General features: G+C 49.7%; 19 non-coding genes and 3 pseudogenes across 19 annotated transcripts; all 22 read right to left on the bottom strand.

Moving 5' to 3' along the window:
* Positions 1 to 21: 21 nt before the first annotated feature.
* LOC135018851 (U1 spliceosomal RNA) lies at positions 22 to 185 on the bottom strand. The gene has a single exon (XR_010216483.1). It is a non-coding gene; the product is annotated as a U1 spliceosomal RNA (small nuclear RNA).
* Positions 186 to 859: 674 nt separating this feature from the next.
* Positions 860 to 1,022, bottom strand: LOC135018917 (U1 spliceosomal RNA). The gene has a single exon (XR_010216545.1). It is a non-coding gene; the product is annotated as a U1 spliceosomal RNA (small nuclear RNA).
* A 152-nt stretch (positions 1,023 to 1,174) lies between these two features.
* On the bottom strand, positions 1,175 to 1,338 carry LOC135018825 (U1 spliceosomal RNA). Its single transcript, XR_010216458.1, has one exon. It is a non-coding gene; the product is annotated as a U1 spliceosomal RNA (small nuclear RNA).
* Positions 1,339 to 2,023: 685 nt separating this feature from the next.
* LOC135019043 (U1 spliceosomal RNA) lies at positions 2,024 to 2,175 on the bottom strand (annotated as a pseudogene).
* A 152-nt stretch (positions 2,176 to 2,327) lies between these two features.
* LOC135018876 (U1 spliceosomal RNA) lies at positions 2,328 to 2,491 on the bottom strand. Its single transcript, XR_010216507.1, has one exon. It is a non-coding gene; the product is annotated as a U1 spliceosomal RNA (small nuclear RNA).
* Positions 2,492 to 3,165: 674 nt separating this feature from the next.
* Positions 3,166 to 3,328, bottom strand: LOC135019012 (U1 spliceosomal RNA). The gene has a single exon (XR_010216628.1). It is a non-coding gene; the product is annotated as a U1 spliceosomal RNA (small nuclear RNA).
* Positions 3,329 to 3,480: 152 nt separating this feature from the next.
* On the bottom strand, positions 3,481 to 3,644 carry LOC135018994 (U1 spliceosomal RNA). Its single transcript, XR_010216613.1, has one exon. It is a non-coding gene; the product is annotated as a U1 spliceosomal RNA (small nuclear RNA).
* A 674-nt stretch (positions 3,645 to 4,318) lies between these two features.
* Positions 4,319 to 4,481, bottom strand: LOC135018940 (U1 spliceosomal RNA). Its single transcript, XR_010216567.1, has one exon. It is a non-coding gene; the product is annotated as a U1 spliceosomal RNA (small nuclear RNA).
* A 152-nt stretch (positions 4,482 to 4,633) lies between these two features.
* Positions 4,634 to 4,797, bottom strand: LOC135019127 (U1 spliceosomal RNA). The gene has a single exon (XR_010216726.1). It is a non-coding gene; the product is annotated as a U1 spliceosomal RNA (small nuclear RNA).
* A 685-nt stretch (positions 4,798 to 5,482) lies between these two features.
* LOC135019042 (U1 spliceosomal RNA) lies at positions 5,483 to 5,634 on the bottom strand (annotated as a pseudogene).
* A 152-nt stretch (positions 5,635 to 5,786) lies between these two features.
* On the bottom strand, positions 5,787 to 5,950 carry LOC135018875 (U1 spliceosomal RNA). The gene has a single exon (XR_010216506.1). It is a non-coding gene; the product is annotated as a U1 spliceosomal RNA (small nuclear RNA).
* Positions 5,951 to 6,624: 674 nt separating this feature from the next.
* Positions 6,625 to 6,787, bottom strand: LOC135018904 (U1 spliceosomal RNA). The gene has a single exon (XR_010216533.1). It is a non-coding gene; the product is annotated as a U1 spliceosomal RNA (small nuclear RNA).
* Positions 6,788 to 6,939: 152 nt separating this feature from the next.
* On the bottom strand, positions 6,940 to 7,103 carry LOC135018981 (U1 spliceosomal RNA). Its single transcript, XR_010216601.1, has one exon. It is a non-coding gene; the product is annotated as a U1 spliceosomal RNA (small nuclear RNA).
* Positions 7,104 to 7,777: 674 nt separating this feature from the next.
* Positions 7,778 to 7,940, bottom strand: LOC135018939 (U1 spliceosomal RNA). Its single transcript, XR_010216566.1, has one exon. It is a non-coding gene; the product is annotated as a U1 spliceosomal RNA (small nuclear RNA).
* Positions 7,941 to 8,092: 152 nt separating this feature from the next.
* On the bottom strand, positions 8,093 to 8,256 carry LOC135019126 (U1 spliceosomal RNA). Its single transcript, XR_010216725.1, has one exon. It is a non-coding gene; the product is annotated as a U1 spliceosomal RNA (small nuclear RNA).
* A 674-nt stretch (positions 8,257 to 8,930) lies between these two features.
* On the bottom strand, positions 8,931 to 9,093 carry LOC135018892 (U1 spliceosomal RNA). The gene has a single exon (XR_010216521.1). It is a non-coding gene; the product is annotated as a U1 spliceosomal RNA (small nuclear RNA).
* Positions 9,094 to 9,245: 152 nt separating this feature from the next.
* LOC135018970 (U1 spliceosomal RNA) lies at positions 9,246 to 9,409 on the bottom strand. Its single transcript, XR_010216590.1, has one exon. It is a non-coding gene; the product is annotated as a U1 spliceosomal RNA (small nuclear RNA).
* A 2,719-nt stretch (positions 9,410 to 12,128) lies between these two features.
* Positions 12,129 to 12,292, bottom strand: LOC135018880 (U1 spliceosomal RNA). The gene has a single exon (XR_010216511.1). It is a non-coding gene; the product is annotated as a U1 spliceosomal RNA (small nuclear RNA).
* Positions 12,293 to 12,983: 691 nt separating this feature from the next.
* Positions 12,984 to 13,125, bottom strand: LOC135019004 (U1 spliceosomal RNA; annotated as a pseudogene).
* A 152-nt stretch (positions 13,126 to 13,277) lies between these two features.
* On the bottom strand, positions 13,278 to 13,441 carry LOC135019097 (U1 spliceosomal RNA). Its single transcript, XR_010216696.1, has one exon. It is a non-coding gene; the product is annotated as a U1 spliceosomal RNA (small nuclear RNA).
* A 614-nt stretch (positions 13,442 to 14,055) lies between these two features.
* Positions 14,056 to 14,218, bottom strand: LOC135018986 (U1 spliceosomal RNA). The gene has a single exon (XR_010216606.1). It is a non-coding gene; the product is annotated as a U1 spliceosomal RNA (small nuclear RNA).
* Positions 14,219 to 14,370: 152 nt separating this feature from the next.
* On the bottom strand, positions 14,371 to 14,534 carry LOC135018869 (U1 spliceosomal RNA). Its single transcript, XR_010216500.1, has one exon. It is a non-coding gene; the product is annotated as a U1 spliceosomal RNA (small nuclear RNA).
* Between the last annotated feature and the right edge of the window lie 486 nt (positions 14,535 to 15,020).

Below are 15,020 nucleotides of genomic sequence, written 5' to 3'. Positions count from 1 at the left end.
CTGACTTTTACTAGAGCTGACCAGAAGAAATCACAAACACAGCCTCCCACTACCACAAATAATGCAGTCGAGTTTCCCACATTTGGGGAAATCACAGGGGTCAGCATACCCAAAATGCAATGAATGAACCTCACCCTGGGAGAAAAATCTTCATGACCATGGTATCTCCTATGCAAAATAAGTATGATTTGGAAGAGGGCTGGGGAGGGCCGCTGCTCATGCACATCTCTGTCAAGTAAAGGAGATTCAACTGAGGCAGCACAAGGGAACTCTCATCTTGGGACAACAACTGCAGGGAGAACATATATTTTCAGATGAACATGGGAGGGCAGAAGGCTGCCTAATACTGAAGCACCCCCAAACAACAAACCAAATGCAACAACTAGTGCAAGCATTCCTGGGGGAAGGCCTGCCGCAGATGGATTTGCATATGGTGATGTCATCCAAGCAGTTGGTCAAAGTTGGCTTCAACCCTCGTCTGCATATGAAAAGAGAAAAGGGGCGTGCAGGGCATGGTGGCCTTTTGCGGCGCTTGGCTGACCCCTAGTTTGCATTAAACACCTCCACCCTCCTTTGGTGTGGGGCTCATGTTGGCTATGCCCCAGCCCCTGAAGCATTCAAGCTGAATTCTTGCAGCAGCTGGGCACTGTAACAGCTCCAGAGCTGCTCTGTAAGGCAAGTAAAAGGGTGTGGGCCCTGCAGCACTACCTGTAGTTCGCATTGTGCGTTGGAAGGCACAAAGTAAGCAGACAGGAGGAGAAGTCAGGATAGTGCGCAAGGGCATAGAAGGGAGCGGCTCAAGAAAAGAGAAGTGGAAACAGACAGCAAACTAGGCTGGAGAGAGACCTGAGACAAAGAGATCTGAATTATACGAGAGCCGACCAGGGGAAACACAAATTATGCAGTCAAGTTTCCCACATTTGGGGAAATCGCAGGAGCAGCACACCCAGAGTGCAATGGGTGAGCCTTGCCCTGGGAGAAGCACCTTCATGATCATAGTATCTCACCTGGCAGGTAAGTAGGAGTTGGGCTAGAGCTGGGGAGGGTCGCTGCTCGCGTACCCCCCTGTAAAGTGAAGGAGATCCAACTGAGGCAGCACAAGGGAACTCTCGAAAGAAGAACAAGGCTAGAGGAAAATCTGAGACAAAGAAATCTGACTTTTACCAGAGCTGACCAGAGGAAAGCACAAACACAGTCCCCCACTACCACAAATAATGCAGTCAAGTTTCCCACATTTGGGGAAATCACAATGGTCAGCATACCCAAAATGCAATGAATGAACCTCACCCTGGGAGAACAATCTTCATGACCATGGTATCTCCTATGCAAAATAAGTATGATTTGGAATAGGGCTGGGAAGGGCCGCTGCTCATGCACATCTCTGTCAAGTAAAGGAGATTCAACTGAGGCAGCACAAGGGAACTCTCATCTGGGGACAACAACTGCAGGGAGAACACATATTTTCAGATGAACATGGGAGGGCAGAAGGCTGCCTAATACTGAAGCACCCCCAAACAACAAACCAAATGCAACAACTAGTGCAAGCATTCCTGGGGGAAGTTCTGCAGAAGATGGATTTGCATACGGTGATGTCATCCAAGCAGTGGGTCAAAGTTGGCTTCAACCCTCATCTGCATATGAAAAGAGAAAAGGGGCGTGCAGGGCATGGCGGCCTTTTGCGGTGCTTGGATGACCCCTAGTTCGCATTAAACACCTCCACCCTCCTTCGGTGTGGGGCTCATGTTGGCTATGCCCCAGCCCCTGAAGCATTCAAGCTGATTTCTTGCAGCAGCTGGGCACTGTAACAGCTCCAGAGCTGCTCTGTAAGGCAAGTAAAAGGGTGTGGGCCCTGCAGCACTACCTGTAGTTTGCATTGTGCATTGGAAGGCACAAAGTAAGCAGATGGGAGGAGAAGTCAGGATAGTGCACAAGGGTATAGAAGGGAGCGGCTGAAGAAAAGAGAAGTGGAAACAGACAGAAAACTAGGCTGGAGAGAGACCTGAGACAAAGAGATCTGAATTATACGTGAGCCGACCAGGGGAAACACAAATTATGCAGTCAAGATTCCCACATTTGGGGAAATCGCAGGAGCATCACACCCAGAGTACAATGGGTGAGCCTTGCCCTGGGAGAAGCACCTTCATGATCATAGTATCTCACCTGGCAGGTAAGTAGGAGTTGGGCTAGAGCTGGGGAGGGTCGCTGCTCGGGTACCCCCCTGTAAAGTGAAGGAGATCCAACTGAGGCAGCACAAGGGAACTCTCGAAAGAAGAACAAGGCTAAAGGAAAATCTGAGACAAAGAAATCTGACTTTTACCAGAGCTGACCAGAGGAAAGCACAAACACAGTCTCCCACTACCACAAATAATGCAGTCAAGTTTCCGACATTTGGGGAAATCACAGGGGTCAGCATACCCAAAATGCAATGAATGAACCTCACCCTGGGAGAAAAATCTTCATGACCATGGTATCTCCTATGCAAAATAAGTATGATTTGGAATAGGGCTGGGGAGGGCCGCTGCTCATGCACATCTCTGTCAAGTAAAGGAGATTCAACTGAGGCAGCACAAGGGAACTCTCATCTTGGGACAACAACTGCAGGGAGAACATATATTTTCAGATGAACATGGGAGGGCAGAAGGCTGCCTAATACTGAAGCACCCCCAAACAACAAACCAAATGCAACAACTAGTGCAAGCATTCCTGGGGGAAGGCCTGCCGCAGATGGATTTGCATATGGTGATGTCATCCAAGCAGTGGGTCAAAGTTGGCTTCAACCCTCGTCTGCATATGAAAAGAGAAAAGGGGCGTGCAGGGCATGGTGGCCTTTTGCGGCGCTTGGCTGACCCCTAGTTTGCATTAAACACCTCCACCCTCCTTTGGTGTGGGGCTCATGTTGGCTATGCCCCAGCCCCTGAAGCATTCAAGCTGATTTCTTGCAGCAGCTGGGCACTGTAACAGCTCCAGAGCTGCTCTGTAAGGCAAGTAAAAGGGTGTGGGCCCTGCAGCACTACCTGTAGTTCGCATTGTGCATTGGAAGGCACAAAGTAAGCAGACGGGAGGAGAAGTCAGGATAGTGCACAAGGGTATAGAAGGGAGCGGCTGAAGAAAAGAGAAGTGGAAACAGACAGCAAACTAGGCTGGAGAGAGACCTGAGACAAAGAGATCTGAATTATACGAGAGCCGACCAGGGGAAACACAAATTATGCAGTCAAGTTTCCCACATTTGGGGAAATCGCAGGGGCAGCACACCCAGAGTGCAATGGGTGAGCCTTGCCCTGGGAGAAGCACCTTCATGATCATAGTATCTTACCTGGCAGGTAAGTAGGAGTTGGGCTAGAGCTGGGGAGGGTCGCTGCTCGGGTTCCCCCCTGTGAAGTGAAGGAGATCCAACTGAGGCAGCACCAGGGAACTCTCGAAAGAAGAACAAGGCTAGAGGAAGATCTGAGACAAAGAAATCTGACTTTTACCAGAGCTGACCAGAGGAAAGCACAAACACAGTCCCCCACTACCACAAATAATGCAGTCGAGTTTCCCACATTTGGGAAAATCACAGGGGTCAGCATACCCAGAATGCAATGAATGAACCTCACCCTGGGAGAACAATCTTCATGACCATGGTATCTCCTATGCAAAATAAGTATGATTTGGGATAGGGCTGGTGAGGGCCGCTGCTCAGGCACATCTCTGTCAAGCAAAGGAGATTCAACTGAGGCAGCACAAGGGAACTCTCATCTGGGGACAACAACTGCAGGGAGACCACATCTTTTCAGATGAACATGGGAGGGCGGAAGGCTGCCTAATACTGAAGCACCATCAAATATCAAACCATATGCAACAACTAGTACAAGCACTCCTGGGGGAAGGTCTGCAGCAGACGGATTTGCATATGGTGATGTTATCCAAGCAGTGGGCCAAAGTTGACTGGAACCCTCATCTGCATATGAAAAGAGAAAAGGGGCATGCAGGGCATGGCGGCCTTTTGCAGTGCTTGGATGACCCCTAGTTCGCATTAAACACCCCCACCCTCCTTTGGTGTGGGGCTCATGTTGGCCATGCCCCATCCCCTGAAGCATTCAAGCTGATTTCTTGCAGCAGCTGGGCACTGTAACAGCTCCAGAGCTGCTCTGTAAGGCAAGTAAAAGGGTGTGGGCCCTGAAGCACTACCTGTAGTTTGCATTGTGCATTGGAAGGCACAAAGTAAGCAGACGGGAGGAGAAGTCAGGATAGTGCACAAGGGTATAGAAGGGAGCGGCTGAAGAAAAGAGAAGTGGAAACAGACAGCAAACTAGGCTGGAGAGAGACCTGAGACAAAGAGATCTGAATTATACGAGAGCCGACCAAGGGAAACACAAATTATGCAGTCAAGTTTCCCACATTTGGGGAAATCGCAGGGGCAGCACACCCAGAGTGCAATGGGTGAGCCTTTCCCTGGGAGAAGCACCTTCATGATCATAGTATCTCACCTGGCAGGTAAGTAGGAGTTGGGCTAGAGCTGGGGAGGGTCGCTGCTCGGGTACCCCCCTGTAAAGTGAAGGAGATCCAACTGAGGCAGCACAAGGGAACTCTCGAAAGAAGAACAAGGCTAGAGGAAAATCTGAGACAAAGAAATCTGACTTTTACCAGAGCTGACCAGAGGAAAGCACAAACACAGTCCCCCACTACCACAAATAATGCAGTCAAGTTTCCCACATTTGGGGAAATCACAGGGGTCAGCATACCCAAAATGCAATGAATGAACCTCACCCTGGGAGAACAATCTTCATGACCATGGTATCTCCTATGCAAAATAAGTATGATTTGGAATAGGGCTGGGGAGGGCCGCTGCTCATGCACATCTCTGTCAAGTAAAGGAGATTCAACTGAGGCAGCACAAGGGAACTCTCATCTTGGGACAACAACTGCAGGGAGTACATATATTTTCAGATGAACATGGGAGGGCAGAAGGCTGCCTAATACTGAAGCACCCCCAAACAACAAACCAAATGCAACAACTAGTGCAAGCATTCCTGGGGGAAGGCCTGCCGCAGATGGATTTGCATATGGTGATGTCATCCAAGCAGTTGGTCAAAGTTGGCTTCAACCCTCGTCTGCATATGAAAAGAGAAAAGGGGCGTGCAGGGCATGGTGGCCTTTTGCGGCGCTTGGCTGACCCCTAGTTTGCATTAAACACCTCCACCCTCCTTTGGTGTGGGGCTCATGTTGGCTATGCCCCAGCCCCTGAAGCATTCAAGCTGAATTCTTGCAGCAGCTGGGCACTGTAACAGCTCCAGAGCTGCTCTGTAAGGCAAGTAAAAGGGTGTGGGCCCTGCAGCACTACCTGTAGTTCGCATTGTGCGTTGGAAGGCACAAAGTAAGCAGACAGGAGGAGAAGTCAGGATAGTGCGCAAGGGCATAGAAGGGAGCGGCTGAAGAAAAGAGAAGTGGAAACAGACAGAAAACTAGGCTGGAGAGAGACCTGAGACAAAGAGATCTGAATTATACGTGAGCCGACCAGGGGAAACACAAATTATGCAGTCAAGATTCCCACATTTGGGGAAATCGCAGGAGCATCACACCCAGAGTACAATGGGTGAGCCTTGCCCTGGGAGAAGCACCTTCATGATCATAGTATCTCACCTGGCAGGTAAGTAGGAGTTGGGCTAGAGCTGGGGAGGGTCGCTGCTCGGGTACCCCCCTGTAAAGTGAAGGAGATCCAACTGAGGCAGCACAAGGGAACTCTCGAAAGAAGAACAAGGCTAAAGGAAAATCTGAGACAAAGAAATCTGACTTTTACCAGAGCTGACCAGAGGAAAGCACAAACACAGTCTCCCACTACCACAAATAATGCAGTCAAGTTTCCGACATTTGGGGAAATCACAGGGGTCAGCATACCCAAAATGCAATGAATGAACCTCACCCTGGGAGAAAAATCTTCATGACCATGGTATCTCCTATGCAAAATAAGTATGATTTGGAATAGGGCTGGGGAGGGCCGCTGCTCATGCACATCTCTGTCAAGTAAAGGAGATTCAACTGAGGCAGCACAAGGGAACTCTCATCTTGGGACAACAACTGCAGGGAGAACATATATTTTCAGATGAACATGGGAGGGCAGAAGGCTGCCTAATACTGAAGCACCCCCAAACAACAAACCAAATGCAACAACTAGTGCAAGCATTCCTGGGGGAAGGCCTGCCGCAGATGGATTTGCATATGGTGATGTCATCCAAGCAGTGGGTCAAAGTTGGCTTCAACCCTCGTCTGCATATGAAAAGACAAAAGGGGCGTGCAGGGCATGGTGGCCTTTTGCGGCGCTTGGCTGACCCCTAGTTTGCATTAAACACCTCCACCCTCCTTTGGTGTGGGGCTCATGTTGGCTATGCCCCAGCCCCTGAAGCATTCAAGCTGATTTCTTGCAGCAGCTGGGCACTGTAACAGCTCCAGAGCTGCTCTGTAAGGCAAGTAAAAGGGTGTGGGCCCTGCAGCACTACCTGTAGTTCGCATTGTGCATTGGAAGGCACAAAGTAAGCAGACGGGAGGAGAAGTCAGGATAGTGCACAAGGGTATAGAAGGGAGCGGCTGAAGAAAAGAGAAGTGGAAACAGACAGCAAACTAGGCTGGAGAGAGACCTGAGACAAAGAGATCTGAATTATACGAGAGCCGACCAGGGGAAACACAAATTATGCAGTCAAGTTTCCCACATTTGGGGAAATCGCAGGGGCAGCACACCCAGAGTGCAATGGGTGAGCCTTGCCCTGGGAGAAGCACCTTCATGATCATAGTATCTCACCTGGCAGGTAAGTAGGAGTTGGGCTAGAGCTGGGGAGGGTCGCTGCTCGGGTTCCCCCCTGTGAAGTGAAGGAGATCCAACTGAGGCAGCACCAGGGAACTCTCGAAAGAAGAACAAGGCTAGAGGAAGATCTGAGACAAAGAAATCTGACTTTTACCAGAGCTGACCAGAGGAAAGCACAAACACAGTCCCCCACTACCACAAATAATGCAGTCGAGTTTCCCACATTTGGGAAAATCACAGGGGTCAGCATACCCAGAATGCAATGAATGAACCTCACCCTGGGAGAACAATCTTCATGACCATGGTATCTCCTATGCAAAATAAGTATGATTTGGGATAGGGCTGGTGAGGGCCGCTGCTCAGGCACATCTCTGTCAAGCAAAGGAGATTCAACTGAGGCAGCACAAGGGAACTCTCATCTGGGGACAACAACTGCAGGGAGACCACATCTTTTCAGATGAACATGGGAGGGCGGAAGGCTGCCTAATACTGAAGCACCATCAAATATCAAACCATATGCAACAACTAGTACAAGCACTCCTGGGGGAAGGTCTGCAGCAGACGGATTTGCATATGGTGATGTTATCCAAGCAGTGGGCCAAAGTTGACTGGAACCCTCATCTGCATATGAAAAGAGAAAAGGGGCATGCAGGGCATGGCGGCCTTTTGCAGTGCTTGGATGACCCCTAGTTCGCATTAAACACCCCCACCCTCCTTTGGTGTGGGGCTCATGTTGGCCATGCCCCATCCCCTGAAGCATTCAAGCTGATTTCTTGCAGCAGCTGGGCACTGTAACAGCTCCAGAGCTGCTCTGTAAGGCAAGTAAAAGGGTGTGGGCCCTGAAGCACTACCTGTAGTTTGCATTGTGCATTGGAAGGCACAAAGTAAGCAGACGGGAGGAGAAGTCAGGATAGTGCACAAGGGTATAGAAGGGAGCGGCTGAAGAAAAGAGAAGTGGAAACAGACAGCAAACTAGGCTGGAGAGAGACCTGAGACAAAGAGATCTGAATTATACGAGAGCCGACCAAGGGAAACACAAATTATGCAGTCAAGTTTCCCACATTTGGGGAAATCGCAGGGGCAGCACACCCAGAGTGCAATGGGTGAGCCTTTCCCTGGGAGAAGCACCTTCATGATCATAGTATCTCACCTGGCAGGTAAGTAGGAGTTGGGCTAGAGCTGGGGAGGGTCGCTGCTCGGGTACCCCCCTGTAAAGTGAAGGAGATCCAACTGAGGCAGCACAAGGGAACTCTCGAAAGAAGAACAAGGCTAGAGGAAAATCTGAGACAAAGAAATCTGACTTTTACCAGAGCTGACCAGAGGAAAGCACAAACACAGTCCCCCACTACCACAAATAATGCAGTCAAGTTTCCCACATTTGGGGAAATCACAGGGGTCAGCATACCCAAAATGCAATGAATGAACCTCACCCTGGGAGAACAATCTTCATGACCATGGTATCTCCTATGCAAAATAAGTATGATTTGGAATAGGGCTGGGGAGGGCCGCTGCTCATGCACATCTCTGTCAAGTAAAGGAGATTCAACTGAGGCAGCACAAGGGAACTCTCATCTGGGGACAACAACTGCAGGGAGAACACATATTTTCAGATGAACATGGGAGGGCAGAAGGCTGCCTAATACTGAAGCACCCCCAAACAACAAACCAAATGCAACAACTAGTGCAAGCATTCCTGGGGGAAGTTCTGCAGAAGACGGATTTGCATACGGTGATGTCATCCAAGCAGTGGGTCAAAGTTGGCTTCAACCCTCATCTGCATATGAAAAGAGAAAATGGGCGTGCAGGGCATGGCGGCCTTTTGCGGTGCTTGGATGACCCCTAGTTCGCATTAAACACCTCCACCCTCCTTTGGTGTGGGGCTCATGTTGGCCATGCCCCATCCCCTGAAGCATTCAAGCTGATTTCTTGCAGCAGCTGGGCACTGTAACAGCTCCAGAGCTGCTCTGTAAGGCAAGTAAAAGGGTGTGGGCCCTGCAGCACTTCCTGTAGTTTGCATTGTGCATTGGAAGGCACAAAGTAAGCAGACTGGAGGAGAAGTCAGGATAGTGCACAAGGGTATAGAAGGGAGCGGCTGAAGAAAAGAGAAGTGGAAACAGACAGCAAACTAGGCTGGAGAGAGACCTGAGACAAAGAGATCTGAATTATACGAGAGCCGACCAGGGGAAACACAAATTATGCAGTCAAGTTTCCCACATTTGGGGAAATCGCAGGGGCAGCACACCCAGAGTGCAATGGGTGAGCCTTGCCCTGGGAGAAACACCTTCATGATCATAGTATCTCACCTGGCAGGTAAGTAGGAGTTGGGCTAGAGCTGGGGAGGGTCGCTGCTCGGGTTCCCCCCTGTGAAGTGAAGGAGATCCAACTGAGGCAGCACCAGGGAACTCTCGAAAGAAGAACAAGGCTAGAGGAAGATCTGAGACAAAGAAATCTGACTTTTACCAGAGCTGACCAGAGGAAAGCACAAACACAGTCCCCCACTACCACAAATAATGCAGTCGAGTTTCCCACATTTGGGAAAATCACAGGGGTCAGCATACCCAGAATGCAATGAATGAACCTCACCCTGGGAGAACAATCTTCATGACCATGGTATCTCCTATGCAAAATAAGTATGATTTGGGATAGGGCTGGTGAGGGCCGCTGCTCAGGCACATCTCTGTCAAGTAAAGGAGATTCAACTGAGGCAGCACAAGGGAACTCTCATCTGGGGACAACAACTGCAGGGAGACCACATCTTTTCAGATGAACATGGGAGGGCGGAAGGCTGCCTAATACTGAAGCACCATCAAATATCAAACCATATGCAACAACTAGTACAAGCACTCTTGGGGGAAGGTCTGCAGCAGACGGATTTGCATATGGTGATGTTATCCAAGCAGTGGGCCAAAGTTGACTGGAACCCTCATCTGCATATGAAAAGAGAAAAGGGGCATGCAGGGCATGGCGGCCTTTTGCAGTGCTTGGATGACCCCTAGTTCGCATTAAACACCCCCACCCTCCTTTGGTGTGGGGCTCATGTTGGCCATGCCCCATCCCCTGAAGCATTCAAGCTGATTTCTTGCAGCAGCTGGGCACTGTAACAGCTCCAGAGCTGTTCTGTAAGGCAAGTAAAAGAGTGTGGGCCCTGCAGCACCACCTGTTGTTCGCATTGTGCGTTGGAAGGCACAAATTAAGCAGACGGGAGGAGAAGTCAGGATAGTGCGCAAGGGCATTCTTTTCTCTTAGTCCGGGGGCAAGGCTTCAAAATGGGGTCTGCAACGGAGGAGACACAGGGGGCGTGGTCACAGCAGCTTTTCTCTACAGTCTGCACCAGCAGGAGCCTACACCATTTTTTATGATCACGCTGAACTGCAGTGCGACTGCAATTACAGCATGGTCAAGAAGGGAGGCGTCATGCTGGGTGGCCATGCCCTGTCACTGTGCAGGAGCCAGCACCGCTCACACACTAGTCCCCGGGTGCAGCCCCCAACCCCCGGGACTCCCGGAGCAACAAAATGTAGATTCAGGCCACCAGGCCACGCCCCTACCTATGAAACCATGCCTCCTTTTTACCATTGCGCTGTTTATCTGCGCGCACTGCATTACAATCTCCCTCGCCACCTCTCTGGGTCTCACCAGTGATAGTGACACCTCTGCCATGCTTGTAGCAGCTGGTCCTAAGATCTACGCCTCAAGCCCTGAGTGTTTGCCCTTGTGACTTGTTGATCATCATAGCGAAGCAGATGCTTACAGAAAACTGCAGGGGCTTAGACTGAAAATAAAAAAATTGATGGGTATAAGGTAGAGAGGAGCGGGTTCGGTTCTCCGAGAACCGAATTCCCCACGAACTCCACGTGGTTAACACTGGTCCGAGGCAGGCTCGGTTGTTCCCGCCTGACTCGGAAAACCTGAACAAGGGAAAATGTCATCATCCCGCTGTCGGATTCTCGCGAGATTCGGATTCCATATAAAGAGCTGCGCGTTGCTGCCATTTTTACTCGTGCATTGAAGAGAGAGCGGAGAGGACGTGGCTATGTTCTCTCAGTGGAAATCTCAATATCAGTGCTCAGTATCAGTGGTTACTTATTGCTGCTCAGTAATACTAGTAGTGTGTCTCTCCTGCTCAGTGTCAGTTCTCAGTAGTATCCTCATCAGTGCTCAGTATCACTGCTCATTGTCTTGTGCTGCATTGTGGTGCTCAGCATACTACAGTACATTACTAATAGTCCAGTGCTGCATCTTGCTGCTCAGTGTCAGTTCTAGTATCCTCATCAGTGCTCACTATCACTGCTCATTGCATTGTGGTGTTCTGTATACTACAGTAACATAGTAATATAGTATATATAGAGGAGCGGGTTCGGTTCTCCGAGAACCGAATTCCCGACGAACTCCACGTGGTTTACACTGGTCCGAGGCAGGCTCGGTTGTTCCCGCCTGACTCGGAAAACCTGAACAAGGGAAAATGTCATCATCCCGCTGTCGGATTCTCGCGAGATTCGGATTCCATATAAAGAGCTGCGCGTTGCCGCCATTTTTACTCGTGCATTGAAGAGAGAGCGGAGAGGACGTGGCTATGTTCTCTCAGTGGAAATCTCCATATCAGTGCTCAGTATCAGTGGTTACTTATTGCTGCTCAGTAATACTAGTAGTGTGTCTCTCCTGCTCAGTGTCAGTTCTCAGTAGTATCCTCATCAGTGCTCAGTATCACTGCTCATTGTCTTGTGCTGCATTGTGGTGCTCAGCATACTACAGTACATTACTAATAGTCCAGTGCTGCATCTTGCTGCTCAGTGTCAGTTTTAGTATCCTCATCAGTGCTCACTATCACTGCTCATTACATTGTGGTGTTCTGTATACTACAGTAACATAGTAATATAGTAACATATAGTAACATAGTTTTTGAGGTTGAATAGAGGCAAATTGCCCATCGTGTTCAACCTGTTTTAAGTTGTGATGATTCTACATACTTGCTGAATAATGTTTTATGACTAGTTAGCTACTATAACTCATGTTACCCCCGGATTAACCATGTTGATATTTTAAGTATTATAACCTTGGATAGCTTTTTCATTCAGAAATGTATCCATTCCTTTTTTAAATCCAATTACAGAGTCCGCCATTACCACCTTCCCTGGCAGGGAATTCCACATCCTGATTGCCCTAACAGTGAAGATCATAGTATCTCACCTGGCAGGTAAGTAGGAGTTGGGCTAGAGCTGTGGAGGATTGCTGCTCGGGCACCCCCTGTCAAGTGAAGGAGATCCAACTGAGGCAGCACAAGGGAACTCTCGAAAGAAGAACAAGGCTAGAGGAAGATCTGAGACAAAGAAATCTGACTTTTACCAGAGCTGACCAGAGGAAAGCACAAACACAGTCCCCCACTACCACAAATAATGCAGTCGAGTTTCCCACATTTGGGGAAATCACAGGGGTCAGCATACCCAGAATGCAATGAATGAACCTCACCCTGGGAGAACAATCTTCATGACCATGGTATCTCCTATGCAAAATAAGTATGATTTGGGATAGGGCTGGGGAGGGCCGCTGCTCAGGCACATCTCTGTCAAGTAAAGGAGATTCAACTGAGGCAGCACAAGGGAACTCTCATCTGGGGACAACAACTGCAGGGAGAACACATATTTTCAGATGAACATGGGAGGGCAGAAGGCTGCCTAATACTGAAGCACCCCCAAAAAACAAACCAAATGCAACTACTAGTGCAAGCATTCCTGGGGGAAGGCCTGCAGCAGATGGATTTGCATATGGTGATGTCATCCAAGCAGTGGGTCAAAGTTGGCTTCAACCCTCGTCTGCATATGAAAATAAAAAAGGGGTGTGCAGGGCATGGCGGCCTTTTGCGGCGCTTGGATGACCCCTAGTTCGCATTAAACACCTCCACCCTCCTTCGGTGTGGGGCTCATGTTGGCTATGCCCAAGCCCCTGAAGCATTCAAGCTGATTTCTTGCAGCAGCTGGGCACTGTAACAGCTCCAGAGCTGCTCTGTAAAGCAAGTAAAAGGGTGTGGGCCCTGCAGCACTACCTGTATTTTGCATTGTGCGTTGGAAGGCACAAAGTAAGCAGACGGGGAAGTCAGGATAGTGCACAAGGGCATAGAAGGGAGCGGCTCAAGAAAAGAGAAGTGGAAACAGGCAGCAAACTAGGCTGTAGAGGGACCTGAGACAAAGAGATCTAAATTATATGAGAGCCGACCAGGGGAAACACAAATTATGCAGTCAAGTGTCCCACATTTGGGGAAATCGCAGGAGCAGCACACCCAGAGTGCAATGGGTGAGCCTTGCCCTGGGAGAAGCACCTTCATGATCATAGTATCTCACCTGGCAGGTAAGTAGGAGTTGGGCTAGAGCTGGGGAGGGTTGCTGCTCGGGTACCCCCCTGTCAAGTGAAGGAGATCCAACTGAGGCAGCACAAGGGAACTCTCGAAAGAAGAACAAGGCTAGAGGAAAATCTGAGACAAAGAAATCTGACTTTTACCAGAGCTGACCAGAGGAAAGCACAAACACAGTCCCCCACTACCACAAATAATGCAGTCGAGTTTCCCACATTTGGGGAAATCACAGGGGTCAGCATACCCAAAATGCAATGAATGAACCTCACCCTCGGAGAACAATCTTCATGACCATGGTATCTCCTATGCAAAATAAGTATGATTTGGGATAGGGCTGGGGAGGGCCGCTGCTCAGGCACATCTCTGTCAAGTAAAGGAGATTCAACTGAGGCAGCACAAGGGAACTCCCATCTGGGGACAACAACTGCAGGGAGAACACATATTTTCAGATGAACATGGGAGGGCAGAAGGCTGCCTAATACTGAAGCACCCCCAAACAACAAACCAAATGCAACAACTAGTACAAGCATTCCTGGGGGAAGTTCTGCAGAAGACGGATTTGCATACGGTGATGTCATCCAAGCAGTGGGCCAAAGTTGGCTGGAACCCTCATCTGCATATGAAAAGAGAAAAGGGGTATGCAGGGCATGGCGGCCTTTTGCGGCGTTGGATGACCCTTAGTTCGCATTAAACACCCCCACCCTCCTTCGGTGTGGGGCTCATGTTGGCTATGCCCCAGCCCCTGAAGCATTCAAGCTGATTTCTTGCAGCAGCTTGGCACTGTAACAGCTCCAGAGCTGCTCTGTACGGCAAGTAAAAGGGTGTGGGCCCTGCAGCACTACCTGTAGTTTGCATTGTGCATTGGAAGGCACTTAAGAAAAGAGAAGTGGAAACAGACAGCAAACTAGGCTGGAGAGAGACCTGAGACAAAGAGATCTGAAGTATACGAGAGCCGACCAGGGGAAACACAAATTATGCAGTCAAGTTTCCCACATTTGGGGAAATCGCAGGAGCAGCACACCCAGAGTGCAATGGGTGAGCCTTGCCCTGGGAGAAGCACCTACGTGATCATAGTATCTCACCTGGCAGGTAAGTAGGAGTTGGGCTAGAACTGGGGAGGGTCGCTGCTCGGGTACCCCCCTGTCAAGTGAAGGAGATCCAACTGAGGCAGCACAAGGGAATTCTCGAAAGAAGAACAAGGCTAGAGGAAGATCTGAGACAAAGAAATCTGACTTTTACCAGAGCTGACCAGAGGAAAACACAAACACAGTCCCCCACTACCACAAATAATGCTGTCGAGTTTCCCACATTTGGGGAAATCACAGGGGTCAGCATACCCAGAATGCAATGAATGAACCTCACACTGGGAGAATAATCTTCATGACCATGGTATCTCCTATGCAAAATAAGTATGATTTGGGATAGGGCTGGGGAGGGCCGCTGCTCAGGCACATCTCTGTCAATTAAAGGAGATTCAACTGAGGCAGCATAAGGGAACTCTCACTGGGGACAACAACTGCAGGGAGAACACATATTTTCAGATGAACATGGGAGGGCAGAAGGCTGCCTAATACTGAAGCACCCCCAAACAACAAACCAAATGCAACAACTAGTGCAAGCATTCCTGGGGGAAGGCCTGCAGCAGATGGATTTGCATATGGTGATGTCATCCAAGCAGTGGGTCAAAGTTGGCTTCAACCCTTGTCTGCATATGAAAAGAGAAAAGGGGCGTGCAGGGCATGGCGGCCTTTTGCGGCGCTTGGATGACCCCTAGTTCGCATTAAACACCTCCACCCTCCTTCGGTGTGGGGCTCATGTTGGCTATGCCCCAGCCCCTGAAGCATTCAAGCTGATTTCTTGCAGTAGCTGGGCACTGTAACAGCTCCAGAGCTGCTCTGT

This window comes from Pseudophryne corroboree, unplaced genomic scaffold (assembly GCF_028390025.1).
Source record: "Pseudophryne corroboree isolate aPseCor3 unplaced genomic scaffold, aPseCor3.hap2 scaffold_330, whole genome shotgun sequence".
NCBI lineage: Eukaryota > Metazoa > Chordata > Amphibia > Anura > Myobatrachidae > Pseudophryne > Pseudophryne corroboree.
This window is presented reverse-complemented; position numbering and strand designations above follow the sequence as displayed.